Source organism: Gracilinanus agilis, chromosome 4 (genome assembly GCF_016433145.1).
Source record: "Gracilinanus agilis isolate LMUSP501 chromosome 4, AgileGrace, whole genome shotgun sequence".
In the NCBI taxonomy this organism is placed as follows: domain Eukaryota; kingdom Metazoa; phylum Chordata; class Mammalia; order Didelphimorphia; family Didelphidae; genus Gracilinanus; species Gracilinanus agilis.
Window position 1 is genome coordinate 198,167,230 of NC_058133.1, and position 15,630 is coordinate 198,182,859.

The following is a 15,630-nucleotide window of genomic DNA, read 5'->3' on the forward strand; positions in this document are numbered from 1 at the left end:
TCCTCTCTTTCTTATCACCTCTGCTTAGTCTCCAAAAGTCACATTTATTCTTCCTAAAATCTCTTGAATTTGTCCTTCTCATTCCCTCTGCCATTGCCCTAAAATCGATAGCCCCTATAGCTTATTCCAATTGTTTTTTAACTAGTTGCCCTGATTGCAATGCATTCTACATGCTACTATAAATAAAGCATTCTTTTCAATATCATTTCCCTGATCCAAAATTTCAAGGACTAATCAAAATCTCTCTTCTTTCCCTTTATTTTTCAAACTCTCTGGCCTCACACACATTCAAAAGGGTCCACAAGGAATTCCATGTGAACTGGAATGACCTCCAGGAATTGATGCAGAGTGAAAGGAACAGAACCAGGAGAACCTTATACATAGAGATGGGTACACCGTGGTAAAATAGAATGTAATGGACTTCTGTACTAACAGCAATGCAATGACCCAGGACAATTCTGAGGGATTTATGGAAAAGAACGCTACCCACATTCAGAGGAAGAACTGCAGGAGTGGAAACACAGAAGAAAAGCAACTGCTTGAACACATGGGTTGAGGCGGACATGATTGGGGATGTAGACTTGAAACTACCATACCAATGCAACTATCGACAATTTGGAAATAGATCTTGATCAATGACACATGCCAAAACCAATGGAAATGCGCATCAGCTATGGGGGGAGGGGGGGGGGGGGGTGATGGAGAAAGAACATGAATCATGTAACCATGATAACTTTTCTAAAAAATAAATATTATTAAATGTTTAAAAAAAAAAAGGAGCAGAACCAGGAGAACATTGTACACAGAGACTGATAACACTGTGGTACAATCGAACACAACGGACTTCTCTACTGGCAGCAAAGGAAAGCTTCTATAATCATCCTGGCCCAGTGATCTTTCCCTTCTGGACTACTCATTAAAGCTCTTGTTTGAACCATTCACTTGACAGTTATCAAATACTGACACGATGTTAACTATTTTTTATGTGTAAATGTTTCATCTACCCTACTAGACTCCAAGCTCCTTAAGGGTAAGGATCATGTCTTATATCCTTTTTTATCCACCACCCCCCAAAATCTAGTAGAGTCCCCTGACAAATAGGTAATAAACACCTATTGTCTAATTTACTTCAGAGGTTCTTTAAATCTTGAGCTTGCTCAGGACATTTAAAATTTGATTTATAAGAATTCTGTTAATATGCAACTTTAAAGAACACATCTATTTTATGTACAATGAGAAATCTATAGTATTATTAATAACATGAAAGGTAGATCATCATAGTGATTGAATAATTGGTTGGGTTTTTTTAACTCTTACCTTCCATCTTATAAATACTATATATTGGTTCCGAGGCAGAAGAACAATAAGGGTTAGGCAATGGGGTTAAATGAGGCCAGATCTGTAGGCCTGGCTCTCTATCCACTGAACCAGAGTTGCCCCCTAGTTGGTTGTTCTTAACCATTTTTTAATGTTAGTATCTACCTTACTTCCTTAAGGTTTTTACACTATACTCATGAAATCACTGGTAATAGATACAGAGCTAAAAGGGCCATTGGAAGTCATATAATTCAACCCCATCATTTTAAAAATGAGAAAACTGGGGAACAGAGAGGTCAATTTGCCTCAAGGTCACACAGGTGACAATGGCAGAATGAGTATCAAACCTCAGAACTTAATTTAAGTGCAATAGGGGCAGCTGGGTAGCTCAGTGGATTGAGAGCCAGGCCTAGAGACAGGAGATCCTAGGTTCAAATCTGGCCTCAGACACTTCCCAGCTGTGTGACCCTGGGCAAGTCACTTGACCCCCATTGCCTACCCTTATCACTCTTCCACCTATAAGTCAATACACAGAAGTTAAGGGTTTAAAAAAAAAGTTAAAAAAAAAATAATTTAAGTGCAATATATTTTTTAAACCTTTATCTTCAATCTTAGAATCAATACTAAATATAAGTTCCAAGGCAAAAGAGTTACAAATGTTAGGCAATTGGGGTTAAGTGACTTACCCAAGGTCATACAGCCAAATGGAATAACCTTTCAATTTTGTTAAGGCGAGAATTTTGTCTCCACATACATGGCTTCTTAAAAAGGAGTGAAAGGGTGCAGGGAATTTAACCTATATAAGAAAACCTAATCATATAGCATTTAATGTCTGTTAAATTGATTTGCTGAATATCTTCCTTGTAAAATATAAATGAATTGCTGATATATTGCCTCCAGTAAGCATATTCTTCTTGTAAGTACCAATACAATGTGGCCAGTGTTTTGCACCTGCTTGTTGATAATGATAATGAGTTCCTATGTGAAGTCAAATATCCACAAAGAAGCTTCTCCCTTACTCTTTCTGAAGAAAATAGATATGCTTTACTTTAGGAAGGGTATTTTTCCCCTAAGCCACTCCAGGGCTCTGCCAGCAAAAGGGTACCTGCAGGAATATATATCAGCAAGTCACAAGAATGAGATTCTCTGCCAGACTACTGACCTCTTTCACATTTGGAGGTAAAAAAGAAAATGAAAAAAAAATTTTTTTTCACAAAAGAGTCCAGAATTTCAAATGTATATATAGCTACCAAAGATTTTTTTAAAAATTTTATCTGCTACTACTATAAGGTACATTAGCTTAATTTTATTAAGGCAGGTGCCATTCTGAGACTACAATTCAACTCTAAAAATGTTTGAAAAGCAACCAGAAAAGGTAGGTAGGTGGCTCAGCAGACAGAGTATTAGGCCTGAAGACAAGAGGTTCTGGGTTCAAATTTGGCCTCAGATAATTCCTACTGTGTGACCCTGGGCAAGTCACTTACCTTCACTTATAAGGATTCTGCCTTGGAACCAATTATACAATATTGATTCTAAGACAGAAGGTAAGGATTTTTCAAAAAAGGGAAAGAGAAAAGTACAGTAGCCAGGACAACCTAAATTTTGGTGTCTAGAGGACGATTTTAATTCCCTAAGATGTTCCAATTCATTAATTCAAAATTTCTCATGATTTTAAAATAATAATAATAATGGCAGCTAATATTTATATAGCACTTACTATGTGCCTAGGCACAGTGTTAACTGCTTTACAATTATTATCTCATTTGATACTCACAACTACCCTGGGTGGTAAGTTCTATTATTATTCCCATTTTATAGATAAGAAAGGAGGCAAACAGGGGTGAAGTAACTTGCACAGGTTCATACAACTAGGGAACCTCCAAAGCCCATTCTGCACTCAGACCTTCCTGACTCCTGGTTTGCCCTCCTGAATTCTCAGTTAGTAATGTAATAAAGCCTTCCCAAAAATGCCAAAGAGGCAAAGCCCCTTAAATAAAGGTGTCATCTTTCACTCCAGACACATGTATAAGAACAAAGGTTGTCCTATACTGCATCAGGATAGCATGCCTCTGTGAAAGAGGCAATCTCTACAACAATGCTGATGACTGAATATTTGTTGGGATTTTCAGGCTCACTCAGAACAATAGCCTGATTTCATGAGAAGTTTCTAGTTCAAGGGTTAATTGGGGGCAGGGAGCCAATATTAGCACCTTTTATACTGTAAATATTTATTTTCACTAAAATTTGTCAATATGATTTAATTCCTCATTTGAGATAATTACATATGTGTGTGTATAAACCTGTGTATATGTGTATATGCACATATATATATATGACTACCTTTGTCAAGTTCATAATAATAAAATGAAAATATAATACACAACTGGTTAGGTTTTTGTTTGAACCAAATTTTCTGAAATGGAATGCACTACTAGAGCCAGAATAAAAAGGCTGCTTAACTGATTTGTACATTTTCCTCCATGCAACATGTTATCCTAATCAAAAGCACTGTTCTGCATGGCTAAGTTAATGTCCTAGCCACTTTTAAATAGCAAGGAATGAATACCACATAGAACCTAATTTAAGAAATGGAAGACATGTATTGACTAAAAACCATATGAATAGTTCAGAGTTTACATAAAAATATCTCAAGTTCTTCCTTGAGACAAAGAATACAATTAAAATTATGCCAGCAAAAAGCAATTTCACCCTTCCAACAGCCAAGAGAGCAGCAGGTTGAAAAGCCAGGGAAGGGTTAATGTTTGAATGCCTAATTCTCACTATGAAGGTTAGCATTTAACTTATCCCAATCTTCCCAAGGCTGTATTACCAGCTCTGCCACACAGAGGAGCCAGGTCACTCCTGTCAGTTTTATTTAAATATTTGTCCTAGAGGAATGAAGGTCTAAACCTTTCCTTAAAGAGCCTGTGTTTTGGAATTGTTTTCCTGTACTGCTGAAAGCTTTAAAAAAACAAAACAAAAAACAGCCAAAAGGGAAACAGATATTCAAAATAATCTTCCCCAAGCATCCTTTTTGAAGCTTTAATTCAATCTTATTAGCAAACATAGTATTAGAATTCCCATAGTATTATCTCCCAACCCCTAAAACAAAAAGAAAAGCTCAAGCATGCAAACATTATTTAAGACTAATATTGCTATGAAACTAGGATGTGAAGAACCTTAGAGAGCCTAGAAGTAAAACAATGAAATGGCCAAGTAAGCAAAGATGAGTCACAGACATATACAGTAAAATCCTGTAATAATATGTCTCATTATCATACAGAGATGTCTGTGTTTCAGATCAAATGAGAGAGACCACCCAAAATATAACTACACATACAGACTATACAACAGATGAAACCAAGGTCTAGGGCAGTCCTGTTCCCTGACACCAACACTACAAAGGAGTTCCTGTAGGGCTCAGTTGTGCTTATCTTCCCTTGTGTGGTGAATTTTCAGAATGCAACTAGGATGCACCAAAATTCTCTCAGTTCACATAGTACGTACTAGAAATTGGCAGCATTCAGTCCTGTTCCAAACACCAGATCAGGCAGAATATGCGCAAAATAGTATGGCCTATATAAAATCATTCCTAATTAAGAACAATTTTAATTTTGCTCCTTTTTCATGAGGAAAATCCACTAGTTAAAAAGCTCAAGACATTACAGCATAATCTTATATAACATTACAGCTGTGGAGAAAGGGAAAAGAGGCACACATATAGAAGCATACACCTGCAGATACACACACAGAGCTGTTTTTCTAGGGATCCAAAACTTATACCACAATCCCAATTTTCCCTTTCCCCCAAACATGGATTCCAAAAATAATATAGAACTTTATATTTCATGATGAGTACCCTTCCTCTCAGAAAACAAAAATGTTGTTTTCTACATGATAGGCAAGATCTCCCTAACATTTCTGAAATCAACCTTGAAGAATTAAAGAAAAAAAGAAAGAAAGAGAGGAGAAGGGAAAAGAGTGTCTGGAGGGGAATGGAGCAAAATAATAACTTTCTTAAAATATTGCCATTATTTCAAGGGTCAGTATAGAGAATCTATGAGTTTTAAAGTCCAAAACATCAGTATAGCTGCACAAAGATGAGTTAAACAACTGAAACAGGTGCCAAGAATATAGGGAACAAATCCCTGCCTTAATTTTAGTATTTGGTTTTAGAGACTCTATCATTATATGTATATAATATATACAGTAGCACACTGAACAAACATACCATTCCTCAAATAAGAATGAAAAACATTTAAAGATCCATTAGATTTACATCCTAAATACAGTTTCATTCTTTGATTTTTCAGTTTATACAGTTATCCTTTATAAGACTGTTCATTATTACCTCCCTGAGCAAAACTTTCCACTAACATAATTTTCAACAGTGACTGAATATGCTTACTTAGTTCAAAAAGGAGTCATATTCCATTTTTTCATAAAGGGAAACTGATTAAAAAGACATTTTTTAAATAATTGCCTCTTTTAAAAATGCATTAGCTGTCTTTGACAATGTTGCCTACTCTCTTTCTTCTTGAAACATTCTCTTTCCTTAGCCTCTGTAACACTGATCTCTTTTGATACTACCCCTAAAAATTATTTTCCTGTCTCCATCAGTGATTATTCTTGTCCTTGACCTTGGTTACTACCCCAAAATTCAGTCTTTGACCCTGTGTTTTTCTTCTCAAGAACTATTCGTTCATTTTTATGGTTTCAATCAATATCTGTGTGCTGAGGACTCCCCAAATTTCCATCTCCAGTACTGTCTTCTTGTTCTCTCTAGACAGTATCTTCAGCTACCTACTTAAATACCCTAATAATACCTGAAATATGTAGAAAACTATGCATAATCTCTCTTGAAACCACAATTTCTTCCATACTACTCAGGTATTGTCCAAACTCAGAATTCATTTTAATGTTTCTTCCTCTTTGCCTCCATATTCAGTCAGCAACTAAATTTTGTCATTTCTTTCTTTAAAAATGCCTTCAAGGGGCAGCTGGGTAGATCAGTGGATTGAGAGCCAGGCCTAGAGACGGGAGGTCCTAGGTTCAAATCTGGCCTCAGACACTTCCCAGCTGTGTGACCTTGGGCAAGTCACTTGACTCCCATTGCCCACCCTTACCACTCTTCTGCCTTGGAGCCAATACACAGTATTGACTTCAAGACAGAAGGTAAGGGTTTTAAAAAAAATAAAATAAAATAAAATGCCTTCAAGAGAGACAAGCCTAGAGATAAGAGGTCCTGAGATCGAATCTAGCCTCAGACACTTCCTAGTTGTGTGACTCTGGGCAAATCACTTAACCCCCATTGCCTAGCCCTTACCACTCTGCTTGGAACCAAAACACAGTATTGATTCTAAAATGGAAGGTAAGGGTTTAAAAAAAAAAAATGCCTTCATACCCATGATAAAAGATGTTCTCTACCTCCAGAGAGAGAACTGATGAACTCTGAATGTATACTTTTTTCTACTTTCTTCATTTTTACTATTTGGTATTTTCTTTCACAACACAACTAATATGGAAATATGTTTTGCACAACTTTATAAATAGTATCAATTATCAAACTGTTTGCCTTCTCAAAGAGAGAGGAGGGGCAGCAAGAAGAAGGAATTTGAACTCAAAATTTTTTTTAAGTTTTATATGAAATTGGGAAATATTTAATGAAATGAATAAAAATAATTAAACTTTTAAATGCCTTCACGATTGTCACTTTCTCTCCATTTCCACAACTATCTTAATCCAGACCCTTAATACCTCATTTCAACATTTTTTCTGTACTAGTTGATCTCCTTACTTTAAGTCTCTCCCTTGCTCAACCCATATACTCCAATTTAATCTCATATTCAAAATATATCTTCCTCAAGAATAACCACCAAAAACAATGAAAATGAATACAATGAAATTATAAAGAACAATCTTAGCCCCAAAGATGAAATATGAGCAAATGTCTCTCTTCATGCCTGTGTAGGGGTGTGTGTATGATATGATAGGAAAGGTGTCCACAGATATGGAGTACAATATAATGTCAATAGTCTTTCAATGTATCATTGATTTTGTCAATTTTTTTTCTCCATTCTCTTTTACTTTAGAAAAATATCTCTGTCATAAGAAGCAGCTCTCTGGGGGAAAGAAGAGAATTGAGGGGAAACTGGGCACTATAAAAACAAAAAATATATTTTAAAAAAATAATATATTTATCAGAAGCTATTTTATCAAGTCATCGAATGGCTCAAAGCTAAAGGAGTTCCACATTGCCCACAGCATTCAAAATAAATTTCTTAGTAAAAATCCTCTAACAATTATTCTCCCAATATTTCTCTATCAGTTCCTAGAGCTAACCCGAAAACATACAATTTGCAAATTCCTCTCTCTGTAACTTCATAATACTCTATCAATCTAAATTCATCACCTCCTTCATAGCTAAAACAAAATTCACTTAATTCAGGAAGCCCTCCCAGATGAACACCAATACATTATAATTACTACTTCACCGTTTTTCTTCAGTAATTGTATAAGCTATTGTCATGCCTTGTTGCTTATTCTCATTGTTCCATAATTCAATATGTCTATCTCTCATAAAGCAGACTGTAAGCTTCTTAAAGGAAAGAATTTATACGAACTTCTGCTGTATCCCTCCAAAGTAACAGTACTCTGCACAGAAATAGTTAATAAAGGTTTATTAACCAGCCTAAGTTTTTCCAAATCAATGCCTTTCATAACCCAAATAGGATTTGCTCTCATGAAATGATTATAAATCTGCACTATCCAAAATCTATTATTATAAATATTAAAGTCAGTCTTACAAGAGTTTACATGGAGAAATCACAATGTAGAGGTTATAGCAAGGAACTGGAATTCAGGACATCTGTAATGTCTTCTCAACTCTGTGAAAGACTTGTTGTGTGGTTCAGGGCAGATGACTTTATCTCTTTTTGCTTCAGCCTTCCCCATCTGCAAAGCAAAGATAACACTTATCTACAAATCCAAGATGCAATGAACTTTAGAAATTTTAGCAATATCAGATAAAACAAGCTACAGAAAGTACTTAGAAATTTTAAATAAAAGTCTCTTGATGTGTGTGTGTGTATATACATACATATATGTGTATATATATATGCATGTGTTTATAATCAACTTAAAGAGTTGGGCACTTGAAATGACAGAATCCTACAAAGGAGAATGGTCATTTTTTTCCTAAACCCTTACCTTCCATCTTAGAATCAATACTGTGTATTAGTTCCAAGGTAGAAGAGTGGTAAAGGCTAGGCAATGGGGGTTAAGCGTCTTGTCCAGGGTCACACAGCTAGGAAGTGTCTGAGGCCACACTTGAATCTAGGACCTCTTTCCAGGTCTGGCTCTCAGTCCACTGAGGCACCTAGATGCCTCCTATGAGAATGGTCTTTTAATAGTTCTCCATTGTGCTTCATATCTATCCTTTTCATTTAAAATTATTACCAGTACCTGATACAGATAGTTGACATCATCAAGTTTCATCAACAGAGCTTTCCAAGAAGCTCCATTTCAAATTTCTAAGTTAATATCATCCTCTCTGAACTTGTCTATAGAGATGTCACAATCTAAATCCCTCAGTCTCGATTCATGGAAAAGAAGATGTTATGCAATTGATGATGGGATGTTTGCCACCACCAGGTGATGTTTCTACCAAGAGGCCTTCAGTTTTTCTCTCTGACTTTACTTTTCAGTTCTAACTGTAACCATGGTGATAGGTAACAGTACTAAAGGGAGGTCAACTATGCAAAGACCAGAGGTAACATAGAAAAGCTAGAAAACAAAAAGCCACAAGGACCAAGAACACAGTAATTAGAGTTCTAGAGTATAAAATAGGGTAACAATTCCCTCCACTGCTTTCAACTGAATCCTAATAAATGAATAATAGGAGAGGCAGGTGACAAAGTATATAAAGGAATGAAAATATGGCTAAAGGTTAACTCAGATGAGGGAGAAAAGTTAATAGGGATATCTGAAATCTACCAAGAATGCCATAACTCCCTCCCACCCTCCCCTCAAATGTTCCAATCTCCACTTTCATTATCATTAACCTCTTACTGGAATTGCTAACAAGTTGACACTGACCAGTTTCAGTTTCATCTGGTTTACCTCTGTCCAGTTCTACTTTGAAGCAATGAAAAGAGCAATGACATAGCCAAACAGAAAGGAAATGGGGCCTTGATGATTCCCTAACAGAATTAGGCCTTTGAGAATTTATTATTTTAAACTCTAGTCCACAAGTGGGAAAAAACATTATTTCCTTTATTTAAAATAAAACTGACACAAAAGACTTTCAATGAATAATTTCTAACTGCTTCAGAATTTCATATTTAGTCAGCATCAACAATGTGCAACTAAAAGATAAATCTTAAATGCAGATACTATTATGAATAGTGGCTCAAAATAAGTCAGTGTCAAAAACAGGAATGAGAGCTCAGATGGCCTAAGACTTCCCGTTCTACAGAAACATTTCAGGGTATTCTTTGTGTGTTTATCTTTAGACAGAAAAGAAAGTACTTTATATTAGGGGAAACCTATTTCATCGTGTCTTGATTCATAACCACCAGACCTCGTTCCTGGAGGAGTCACCAAAAGAACACCGGCTGACCCCCTCAGGAACTGGTCCCCTGGAGTTGTAAACAATTGCATTTGCAGGATGTTCGTAATATTCAGAGTAATAACTTCAAAAGGTGTAGCGTTATGATGGGGGGAGGTGATTCTACAAAAAGCAGCTGCAATGGCAAGTAATTCCAGGTGTGGAGAAGCCTTGGCCACCAAAGACCGGTGCGTGTAACCCCGGAGGTCTCAGCTGCAGCACCAGGAGCGAGCTAACGCTTTGTCCCTCGATCACCTCAAACAATCCAACTTCTCTTCTTTGGACAGCAGGAGTAGCTCACTATTTGGCAGCAAGCAGGTCGAGCCACAGTCTGGCTACGTGGGATAAGGGGGGATCGTTATCCAGCAGGTCCCCGCAGCACGGTGCTGCGCATGCGCCCCTAAGACGGCAAACGAACACACACCCCGCCTTGGCAGCGCTCGCGCATGCGTATTGCCATCTCCCCTCGCCTCCGGCGACAGCTCACTATTTGGCATAGGGGGGATGGGGCAAAGGGAGTGAATGGGGGGAGGGGGACGAGGAAGAGGGAGGGCCAAGTGTCCATGAATTCAATGCCAGAGTGGAGGGAAAGGACGGATGGTTGATAAACCGTCAGATTCACGCCACCGTCCCAGTGTGGGGTAGGGAAGGGTGTGTATATGTATGTGTGAGTGTTGGGGGGAGGGGTGTCTAGTCAGCCCCTTAGGAAGGCGCCCCCCCTCCGACTGGACAGCCCCCACCCTCTCCTCCCCCCACTCACCTGAGAACGGCCGCGACAGCTGCTGGTCCCCGTCCCCGAGCGCTCACCTCATACTGTCCGCAACATCCGGGACCTGCCGGGCGGACACACATACAAACACGCAGAGCGCGCACACTCACACACACACAGACGGACACACACCGGCCCGGCGTCATGGCGTCAGTGCGTCAGCCCAGAGAGCGCGTGCCCGCCCTGCCCCGCCCCCAAGTGGCACCTCCCACCCTTTCCCTTCCGTCCCCTACTTTGCGCGCCCCCCCCCTCCGCCCCCCGCATCCTCTCCAACGCCTTCCTCACATTAGTCTTAATGCGCCTGCGCTCCACGCCCTCTCGCCCAGTCCCGGGGAGCTGAAGGACGAGGCCGGCAGAAACTGAGAGGGAGGTGTGAGGGAGGAGGCAGGAAAAAAAGAAAAAGAAAAGAAAAAGCAGGAACTAGAAGGGGGACGCGTGCGGGGCGGGGTAAGGTGGACGAGGACGCAAGGTACCAGACCTGGGCCAAAACCTAACCCTTAAAAACTCAGCAGAGAAACATGTCCCGGTGCTTTCCTTTTCCAGATAATGATATTTGAATGGTGTGAAAATTTTATAAGAAGTAAGGTCTATTTTAAGCTACCGTTTTAAATTTGGAAACATTTAGCCTCCAAATTCTAGGTTTTTTTTCTATACCTACAAAAGAAAATTTGGCTTCAGGGCTTGGTCTGAAACAATTTTTTACCACGGAAACAGGACCTCCAATATTTTCCACATTCATCAGGGGATGAGTATCCTTGGAGGGGAATTTCAGAGGAAATATGTCTTAGGACCTCCCAAGAGGTATAGTGAACAGGGGACAGTGGGGAAAGTGGACAGGTCAAGAAAAAAAGAAATTATTTCTTTAGTTATCATCAGTAGATAGCCTACTCTGGTCTCAGCTCCTAGTTCTGAAACTACTAAGTCTGTTCTTGTAGTCAATCAAATCCACCACTCAGGACCTTCTAGTCTTCTTCTACGTCATTTGTTGGACACCCTGGAAGCATATAAATCCAGTGAAGTGTTTACTCAAAACAGAGCAAGATAAATAACAAAGCAAGTAGGGAGGAAATAGCTAATCTGCCTGCTCATTAAGGACAGGCTGCCTTACAACCAAATTAACCCAAGTTATGATTGCATGTATGCTGTAGGCCTCCCAATCCTAGAGCGCAATCATCCCCTTCTCTTTATTGGGTGCTACCAGCATTGTTCAAGCCCTTTACTCTTTTCTGTAACCGCCTCAGAATTGGTTTTTCCTATCTTAAGACTTTCTTCTTTCTAATTCATAACTCCAAACAGATTTTGTTCTTGTCATTGAGTAATTTTCAGTTCCATCCAATTCTTCATGACTTCATTTGGAATTTTCTTGGCAAAGATATTGGAGTGGCTTGCCATTTCCTTCTTCAGTACATTTTACAGATAAGGAAACAGAGGCGAATGGAGTTAAATGAATTGCCCAGGGTCACACAGTGTCTAAAGCCAGATTTGAAATCAGGAAGCTGAGTCTTTCCGACACTGTGGAACCTAACTGCCAAACAAATACCAAAATCCTAAGGTACAAGTCTGACCATGTCACTATCCAGCTCAAGAAATTCTAGCAACTCCCTATTGCTTCTAAGAGTATATACAAAACAGTCCTGTTTGGCATTCAACATACTTCCTAATTTGATCCTAGCCTACCTTTCCTGTTTTGTTAAACACTATCCTCCTTCACATGTTCTATATTATGGCCAAATTGGCCTTCTTGTTGTTCCTAACAGGACAATTCACCTTTTGCCTCCCTACAGGCACAGGGAATTTACCCTTGCTTAAATAAAAAATGCATTTTCTCTTCACTTTCCCCCCTTAGAATATCTGGTCTTTTTATAATCTTGTATTTACTTTGTATCTAGTTCTATGTGTACATGTTACCTTCTTGTGTAAAATATAAGCTCCTTGATTTATAATTTTGACTTTGTATCCTTGGTACCTAGTCAGCCATAATAGGTGCTTAATAAATAAATGCTTGATAATGGAGGCAGGTAGGTGGCCTGGTGAATTGAGAGCCAGACCTAGAGATGGGGGAGGGGGGAGTGTCCTTGATTCAAATTTGGCCTCAGATACATCTTATCTGTGTGACCCTGGGCAGGTCACTTAACCCCCATTGCCTAGCCCTTACCATTTTTCTGCCTTGGAACTAATATACAGTATTAAGTCCAAGATGGAAGGTAAGGGTTTTAAAAATAAATAATAAATGATTAATGATTAAATGATTGAGTAGGACAATGTTACTCTAAAACTTCTGGTAGTTTTTCAGTGCTAGCGGTTATTGGTATCTACAATCAGTCTTGGTTCAGTTACCTCCTCAATATCCAAAGGCTGCTGAGACACTGCAGTTCATAACTTAAGAGGATGGGAAACCTCTACAAGACCAGATTCTCATGCCACCAGCTGATTACCTTGCATACCTAACTCATTCTTAGACAGTTGATCTCCTTTTCCTTATGATCTCCCATAAGTTTCCCATTCTGTTCAACTGGGCATGCTTAAAGCTTCTAAGTTCACACACAGACTTCTGAAAGGATGTGGTTCTCAAAGTAAATGTGTGCAGGAAACCAGGTACTCACTCACTTAAAGAATAATATTTGCATACTTGTACTTCTATAACCAGTCATTCCTTGTTTATCAGAATTAAGTCACTGAAAAGTGAATGCTTCTGTCACACTCATGTGGCCTCATTTGGAAAAAACCAATTGATTCAATTAAATTTTCTTTTAAAAACCATCAAAGGGGACTCACCAGAGCAAGTTGCTCCAGCCAAACACTGATAACTTCAGGCACTTTTATCTAGAGCTGCCATATATGCCTTTTATAGCACATATGGGGAGCTCTCCCACCTCTTAGAAAAGCATTACTTTGTAGTATAGAGAAATTAGTCACCCAAAGCCTCTCAGACGAAAGTAGCTGTTTTCTGTTCCACTTCTTTTTTAACTCCTACTTTCTATCCTAGTAATAGCTATAGGGCAGTGATGACAAACCTTTTAGAGATGGAATGCCAGGCCCTGCCCCACCCCTCCCCGGACCATGTACCATAGTACCCCTCTTCCCCATTGAATGCCTGCCATTCCATCCTTTACCTTACAAAGAGGAGGGAAGAAGCACTCTCACTGGGCTGCTGGGCAGAGGGGCAGGTGAACTGAGGAATGTCCTCAGTTAGTGTAGAAGGGGAGGGGAGTGACCTGAGAGCTTGGCTCCCCTCTAGCTCTGCTGCCTGTGAGCTGCTCACCTTACCCCCTGTGCTTTCCCATTGGGCTGCTGGGCAGAGGGGCAGGGGATGGGAAAAAATGTCATCAAACATGGTGGAGAAGAAGGGAGCAGCTCCATCTGAGTCCCTCTGCCTTCTAGAAACAAACTCTGGGGTAGGAGAGGTGGCAGACACCTGTACCATAGGTTCACCATCACTGTTCTAGGGCAAGGGCAAGAACAAGGGCTAGGTAAATGTGTTTAGGTGACTTACCCAAGGTCACACAACTAGGAAGTATCTAAGGCCAGATTTGAAACCAGATCCTCCCAACTCAAAGACTGGCTCTCTATCCATTGTGCCACTTAGCTGCCTCTCTGTTCCATTCTCAGCATGCAGCTGCTTAAACTAGCAATTTCAGGTCTAGAAGTATTTCTATTAGTTTAAGAACTCATGTGTACCCCTGTAGGCTTATGGAGAAAAAAAATATTAGCCTTTCTATTTCTCTCATCTCTCTGTCTCTATATCTTTTTCTCTGTTTCTCTGTCTCTATACATATCTCTAACCCACCTCCCTAACCTTCTACACTTATCCCTCAGTTTGTGGCTGAATAAAAGTCTCCTGTCAAAAACAAAAAGCTTCTTTCCCTTTTGAGCTGTGCATATAACAACCAAGTAGGATCAATATGGATGGCCAAGAAATCCTGTGATCATTTAGGTAATCAGACATGAAAGTGAAATGAGGAAGCTGACACTTTTCCTGTATTGCCCTCCCATCTGCCAGCAGATTCTAGAAACTGTTGAGAATAAATGAAAAAGGAGAAGTTTGGAGATTATAATTAACATTGGGAGGAATTGCATTCCTATGGGTGGGCAGAGGAAAAGGAATAAGGAGCTATTAAGCAAGCTGAGGTCTCTTAATGACCTAGGGCCACAGGTCACCATCTTAACTCTTCCGGGATCATACCTGGGCAGCAACAAAGGTCCATTCCTGTGCATAGCTCACAATTCTAACACCTCCATCATTTCTTTCCATCATTCCACACCAGCATTACTCTCAGCAAATTCCACAAGTTCTCTCTCCTAACCACTCATATAGTCCATGAATGGCTTCTCAGTCTTCTTCCCAGAAGTCTGTCCATGCTAAAAGGTAAGATCATTGGGAAGTTGGGGGATTTTAGGTAAACCTCACAACAAGGTCCATACCTTACTTCCCCAAAGATTCCATGGCAATACTTAAATGACTGGGACCAAACATGGGTTAAATTCCTAAAACTAGAAATTTTACAGTCTCTTATAAAAGCAGCTGGATTATATTAGAAATCTGCAAATACACATCAAAAGCATTAAAATAAATATCAAAAACCTAAATAAAAAGAATCTTTGTTTCAAGATCCCAAGAAATCATCCCAAGATATGATCAAATCCCAAGAAATCAATGCCATTTACAAAAAAAGATATATCCGTTAAATACAATAGACATAATGTGAATGTGTAACATCACTTGACAGACTAGAATCACAGATTTTGAGAATTTTAAGAGACTTCAGCAACTAGTCAGAAAAGTGGCACAGTGGATAGGACACTAGACTTGGAGACAGGAGGTCCTGAGTTCAAATTCAGCCTCAGATGATCACTAACTATGTGACTCTGAACAAGTCATTTAACCTCTGTTTGCCTCAGTTTCCTCAATTATAAAAAAGAGATAAGATTATTTTCA

At 39.1% G+C, this 15,630-nt stretch overlaps 1 protein-coding gene across 1 annotated transcript in view; it reads right to left on the bottom strand.

The window, feature by feature from the left end:
- The window catches only part of LOC123245357 (speckle type BTB/POZ protein), a 92,497-nt gene that overhangs the window by 71,951 nt on the left and 4,916 nt on the right, over positions 1 to 15,630 (bottom strand). The window contains exons 2-3 of the mRNA XM_044674220.1: positions 10,686 to 10,758; positions 8,124 to 8,271 (exon numbers count right to left, since the gene is read on the bottom strand). The gene's annotated coding sequence lies outside the window, so the exon portion shown is untranslated. The remainder of the gene's footprint in view (positions 1 to 8,123; positions 8,272 to 10,685; positions 10,759 to 15,630) is intronic.